The following is a 7,424-nucleotide window of genomic DNA, read 5'->3' as shown; positions in this document are numbered from 1 at the left end:
TGCCAGGCGAGCACGCTACCGCTTGAGCCACATCCCCAGCCCCTCATGGATTTTTCTTAATGCATATGTCTATTATGTCTTCCCTGAAAGTTAGTGCCCTTTCTTGTCCTTCCCTCTACCCAACTATTCATAGCTGACTAACCTACCTAACAAGAAAGGCTGAGATTCAAAGAGCTTTCTAAAGACTTCCTAAGACTAGGCAAAGGGAAAGGATATGTGGCTGTTGACCAAAACCATTTCCTTTTCCCCCACATTTCCCCAAAACCCCTGTGCTTCTCTATTCTCTTTTTGCTTTCTCAGAGAAGAGATGTCATGGGTGTTGCACAGAAGGCTCTGGAGAGCAGGTGATATACATCTATTCCTGACTCCATCTTCGGCAGTAGCATGTTTATAGCTCAAAATAGGCCATTATGGGAACTTTCACATCATGAAAATAGGAACACGCTAAAAATCACTGTCCTTTGTGTGTGGAGAGCCAGCAGTCTGTGTTGCAAAGCATTTACAGAACACTCAACCCTACAAAATTCAACCTTCCAAATGCTTTCAATACTCTGCCAATCTCCAGTGTTATTCTTTGCTCCAAAAGAATATTTTAATTCTTCTTCTTTTACCAGTCACTCTTTTATAGACTATTATCAGATCTAGTGGCATAGCATATATTGCTTCTAATTCCATAATAGTTTTCAGCTCTTAATTTTGCCATTTTACTATTTTTTTCTTGGATTTCAATATGCATATTGAAAGGTATATTGCTTATCATGCTTCCATGCCCTTCTTATCCTGAAGTCCCTGCTGTGATTTCTGTTTGTGTATTAGAATCCTCTTTCAAATATTTGGTCAAAGGGATGGGACAGTTGAAAGAAGAATGTACATGTATAATATATATCATATGTAAATAATTTTCTTTTCTATTAAAATCACAAATAATGAAACAGATCCCCTTTGAAATTAAAAGCAACTTCCTGATAACTGCTTTCATTTTCTCACACTGGGGACAGACACGAGAAAATTAAGGATGACGTATTCTCTCACACAGCCTAGCTAAATCTACTTTCATTATTTCCTGCCTTTTGTTCCACTGTGCCTCCTCTTCTCTTATAAAAGGTTTATGTGTCCCTGAGCCCCTGAAGATGCCAATTTGACACACACAAAAATGCTATTTTCTATATTCCTCAAACCTGGCTGTGAATGAACCTATTTTCTTGCCAACCTGACTTCTGCGTCTTTATGAAATGTTACAGGTGGGAAAGTGGAATGCCCCTGGTGTCCTTAAGATATAGCATGCCCATGGCAAATGATGATGATGATTAAGTTAGTCAATATGTTTACATATGTTCACAATATGTCAGGCATTGCCTATATCACTTTACATTAAAAGTTTAATTCTCATGATGAAATAGTTATTATCATTAATTTATTTTATTTTAAATAAACTGATACAGAGAGATGCTAAAGAATTTTTTCAGGATGGACCCTTGATACTTAACCCGTGACAGTAGAATTGAGAACTCTTTCTTGTTTATTTGGAATGTTTTTAAGACATCTTAGTAGCAGACAAGACTATCACTTATTCTTTAATATTTCAATTAGAAAAAAAATATTACTTATATTCAGTTTCATGGCAAAAAAGACATAAATTGTGTTTCTTAGGTTGTCTAGTTAATGAGGTGATAAAAATGTTTACTATTCAATATATGCTAAATATTACTCTTGCTCCTCATTGAGTTATTTATTAAAGGAAATTAGTAATTTAAACACACTTAAAAATTAGTCTTTTCAAGTGTGTTACCTATAAGGTGTTTGATATCAAAGTATTCTTGTTAAACCTAATCTCACTCCATACAAAGATGGAAGGGTTACTTCACATTTTATTATTTATTAAACTCATCCTGTATTTTTCTTCTCATTCAATTTTGGAACCATCTGAGGCTTGGGGCTAATTATTAGAGACCAAAAGCACTTGATCCTGGCCACCCCGACCCATCCCCACGCCACCTTGCCGGACTTGCCACCAAGAGCCGCACCTTAGTAAAAAACACAGAGATCAAAACTGAAATGGAGCATTCTCAACAAGGCAAAAGCATACTACCTACGGATGCTCAAGACTTGCCTTGCTAAGCTTTGTAGAGATCTCATTACTCCAAAAGGTGGTGGTAGTGGTAGTCCAGGAGAAGGTTGTGACATGGCCAAGACTGGTGATGCTGGAAATTTGGGGGGTTTGTGGGTTTTCCATCTGTGGGGAAGTCAACACTATTGAGTAACCTAGCTGGGGTATATTCTGAAGTGGCAACCTATGAGTTCACTACTCTGACTACTGTACCTTATGTCATCAGATACAAAGGTGCCAAAATACAGCTTCTGTAACTCCCAGGTATCACTGAAGTTGCCAGGGAGGGGAAAGATAGAAGCCATCAGGACACTGCAATGGCCTGAACATGCAATTTTATCTTGATTGTTCTGGATGTCTTGAAACCCTTAGGACATAAAAAAGTAATTGAAGAATGAAGAATTGGAAGGCTTTAGTATTCACTTGAATAATAAACCTCCCAACATTGGCTTTAAAAAGAATGACAAAGGAGGCATTAATCTCACAGCTACATTCCCTCAGAGTGAGCTGGGTGCTGAAACTGTGAAGAGCATACTGGGACTTTGCGTAGTGATGCCACAGCTAATGGCCTCATTGATGTGATGGAATAAAACTGTGTTTTTATAAACCCTGTATTTATGTATTAAATAAGATTGATCAGCTTTCCATTGAAGGGTTGGGTAGCATCTATTAAGTGCCTCAGCGGGTAGCCATCTCTGCCCATCACTGCCGGAATTTTGGTGATGTGTTAGAAAAACAGCCGGGACTATTTGAAACTAGTGAGAATTTACACCAAACCCAAAGGCCAGTTACCAGATTATACATGTCCAGTAGTACTGCCTTACTCCAGGACCACATGAAGGCTTTCTACATGAAGAGTCACAAAAATCTTATCAAAGAATTTAAATATGCTGTGGTCTGAGGTCTCTCTGTGAAATACAATCTACAGAAAGTGGATAAAGACCATACATTGGAGGGCAAGGATGTCATTCCGATTGTGAGGAAATGAAACTTTTTCCTTCTCATCTGCAGGGGCCAACCACAGCAGCTTTCTCCATGAGTGAGCACCCTACTTCGCCCCTTCTGTCTTTAGGTAGCCACTGGATCAGAATACAGGGGTGGGAGATGGAGACCCCCAAACTGCAACTTCAGTTGCCTTACTTTGGTGTGACCTTCTATGCTGAACTGTCTAAAAGATCTGGTGGGCTTATTGGCTTTGTGCAAAGAGAAAAAAGAGAAAGAGTAGTAATTTCTAATATTTAGATAAGGATAAGATCTGTTTTTCTTATTGAGGCAAGAAAACGTGCCTTGCATTATGGTTGTCTGTCTTTCAAATAACAGAGCTATCATTCTACTTTAGTAATACATCATATTTCACCTGCACAGTTTCAGTCACTACCTACCTACTCTTCTAATTCAAGTTACATTTTAATTCTGTAAAAACTGTCAATCCATCTATACTAATCATTCTAAAACAGAATTTATCATTTCGCTCCTTCAATTAGAAACATTCAGTGATTTTGTCTCCTAAAAAATTAAACAAAATTTCGCAGCCTTCTATTATAGAGTTATTATAATACTACTTAAACCTTTCTACTAACCTTATCTGCCACAGGCTCTAACTGAATCCAGTGCTCCAACACATGAAGTAGCTTCTGATCTTTCCTTTTCCCCATGTTTCTTATAGATAACTTGCACACCCTAAGGCATCTTTAAATTCACTGTCAAGATGCCTTTCTCCCAAAGGCAATCAATGACTTCCTGATTTTAACAAGTATTCTCCCTTTTCATAACAATTTGCAATTCACTTTGATTAATAGCTCTGATTTTTTTGTTACCTTTCTTTCTAGAGTAAATCCTGGAAACAAGGTCAGTGTCTTATCCTACACACAAGCTATACACACTGTCTTGCATAATTTTAAGAAATATTAATTGAATGGTGATTGAAGTCTCCATTTGACTTAGAAGATGATTCAAATATAGGCTTTTAAGTTGATAAAAATTTGATTCACTATATTCATAACTTAGTCATTGAGTACATTTTTGTTTAATATTATTAATAAATTATTCCCATAACTTTTTGAGAACTATTAGAAGTTATAATTAAATATATCTTTAAAATCCAGCATTCTAGAAATGAAGATGCAAAGATTTCTTTAAAGTCTGTGATTTGGGATCACACTTTCTGATTTGAAAACTTACTACAAAGATACAATAATTAAAACAGTGAACATACAACAACAAAAAACACAGCGAACGGCTGGGGATGTGGCTCAAGCAGTAGCGCACTCGCCTGGTATGCATGCGGCCTGGGTTCGATCCTCAGCACCACATACAAACAAAGATAAACAAAGATGTTGTGTCCGCCGATAACTGAAAAATAAAATATTTAAAAAGTTCTCTCTCTCTCCTCCCCCTCACTCTCTCTAAAATAAAAAAAAATAGAAACACAGAGAAGCACCCTTTGTACATGGAGGTTACATTCTAGTGAGGAATATAACTAGTAAGTCAATAAGCACACTAGACAATTTCAGAATTTAATAAGTTCTACAAAAGACATGAATGAAGTGCAAATTAGAAAACTACATACTATGTGATAAATTAAAAGAGCAAAAATGCATACCTGTGTTCAGAGAGTCTATTTTAATTAGCAGTGCTTACTTTTTTCAGAATCATTAGTACATGTTAATTAAAAGATAATTTTATTTCTCCCTAATACTTGTGTAATATATAGCTACAAAAAGTAGTTGTGCTTACATGTTGGTAAAAATGTACTAGCCAAGTTGCAACAGCATGAAATGAATTTTTAGTCTGCTATTCAGATGAGAGATTACAAAATTAAAAAAAAAAATAGATCTCCATGCAATTATAGTGTATGAGTCTTGACTACGCAGTGAAATATCAGACTGAAGGCCATTCATAAAATAGTCTGGAAGATCATATAACTCATTACACTTGCACATCATTAGTGAAAAATTGGCAACATGCTGTATACTTTTTAATGTAGAGGAAAAAAGATTACGGGGGAGTAGATGATTCAAAAGATCATTAGTGAACATTTCCAAGCTGAGTCAAGTTTCAACTCCAGTTCTTTGGGGAACAAATATTACAAGACAGCAATTGTTTTGTAATAATGTAATAAAGTGTTCTTAATTCAGCTGAAAATAAATCATAATCCATATTTAAAAACCAACTGTTAAGCTTAACTGAACTTTATTTGAAGCCCCAAATATTGTAACAAATTAACATTTATAGATAAGGGACACTATTTCACTCAACAAAACCAATGAACACTGGAATTCACAATCCAGATCTGAATTCCAATGCACTGATCATCTCATTCCAAGGAGTATATTCTCAGGGGAAAATATATCAGTTTGAAATTATTTATAAAACATAAAAATTTACTTTTATTTGAGTCATTTGTCACAGGAAAATGCATAAACAAACAACTCTAAATTCATGGTCACACAATGTATTGTTTTTCCAAAATGTGAATAAAGAGTAAAAATAATTATGATATTGAGAGAAACACAATCCAGGCTTTAGACTTCTATGTGTATAGTTCTAGTCATTTTTGGAGTTATTCTAAACTATAACATATACAATATGTAGATATATAAATACATACTCACATGTATTTCATATAATCTTCAAGCCCTTCTCATCTCTTGCTTACCATTATCTTCTAAAATGTGACAAGAAATAAATTTCTTCACCTATTTCTAATCAATTTGAAAACTATTCTTTTTTTTTTTTAATGAGGTGTTATTCTCGGTAATATTAAGTAAGGACTCTTCCTTATTGCTACTCTGTGCTTTTCTGCTCTCCACATTTCTCAAACTTGTCCTTTAATGTAAGGTAAGCAGGCATTGAACTGAGAGGTGATTTTCAAGAGACATCATCTTCAATGATGAGGACATTTAAAAGTAAAGTACATTTAAGAAATACTCCACACTAAACTTCACACATAGCTAATGTCTTTAGGGTACCCAGGGATATAATTTTTAAAGATATTAGCATTTTTTTTCTAGGTTTATTGCCTTTGGTTCACTGTTTCCACTTATATCCTGGATGTGACTCACCACAACAATGAAAACAAGAGTTTATTAAGCTTAATTAGAGTAGTTTGCAATCAAGGACTGAAGAAGGGAGAGATTTCTTGATGAGAATAGAGGCAAGTATGAAGAGAGTATGTCATATGCACATAGCAGTTGGTCATGATCTTTGGACAAAGAAATGGGGAAGAGATGACAAATCTGACATTTAAAAAATCAGTTCTGGAGCCTGAGTGGATACTCACTCACTCTAGCTTAAAAGCTAACAAAAGTTCTGTTGCTGGCAACCTCATGGTGAATGATTACCCAATTTGCCCTATTGGCAGCCTAACATCCATGCCTCATAATGAGTCTATCGCTCCAGCTGGATTTAAATCCTTATTTTCTCTCTCCACACACGTTGCCAATGATCACTCCCAGGCCAACTGCATATTTACATCAAGGGTGCCTTATTTCTCTTCTCCACTAGTTTTGCTTTTATTCCTCTTCCTTTGGTATGAAAATCATATCTTCACAACCTTATATCAACAGCCTCACTGATCTCTTCCTTTCCTTAATTCAAAGAATAGAGAGGATTTATCTTAAAACACACACTGATTTGTTATGCTACCATTTTTTTTGATGCAACACTTTTTCATTTCATTTCTATCATCTCTATTACAAATTTCTCCCATTTCTTCTCCAAAACTGCATTTCCAGTTTTTTCAACTTCTATCATTTTTTTTCTCCCTTTGTCAGGGATCCATTCATCTCATTCCTGAATGATCACAAGACCTAACTAGCAGAGCTCCTTAGTCCTCAAATAAAAAGAGCTACCATTTGCTGAAAGTCGCGTGTCAGAATCTGGAACATCCCATTAAATCCCCATAACAAGCCTGTTATCCCTCTTTTATGGATGAATAAGGTGGCTGAATTTCTTCCAATTACAAAATGAAGGAATTAGAATTTAACCAAAAGTCCAAACTGTAAATATGTGTTCTTTACACTATGCATAATTTCCCTTTCAAAGCATCTTTCACATCATTTCAGTTTGCAGAAAATCTTACTTTTTTATATTACAGGGACAACTGAAAAGTAAGACAAAAAACGAATTAACCATTGTGATAATTCCCCTTAGAACAACAATGTAATTCAATTTTTGAATAAATGAACATTTTTTTGTTTGAAAAAATAAAGAACCACAGATAGACAATGGTGAAACAAGGGAATACTTGCTTGTTTGCTCTGCTTAACACAAGGGGCAAACACTTTGCATTTCTGTAAGACACCAGGGATAGGAG

General features: G+C 35.4%; 1 pseudogene; it reads left to right on the top strand.

Moving 5' to 3' along the window:
- The first annotated feature begins 1,015 nt into the window (after positions 1 to 1,015).
- Positions 1,016 to 3,095, top strand: LOC143389506 (developmentally-regulated GTP-binding protein 1 pseudogene; annotated as a pseudogene).
- Positions 3,096 to 7,424: the final 4,329 nt, after the last annotated feature.

Source organism: Callospermophilus lateralis, unplaced genomic scaffold (assembly GCF_048772815.1).
Source record: "Callospermophilus lateralis isolate mCalLat2 unplaced genomic scaffold, mCalLat2.hap1 Scaffold_63, whole genome shotgun sequence".
Lineage (NCBI taxonomy): Eukaryota > Metazoa > Chordata > Mammalia > Rodentia > Sciuridae > Callospermophilus > Callospermophilus lateralis.
This window is presented reverse-complemented; position numbering and strand designations above follow the sequence as displayed.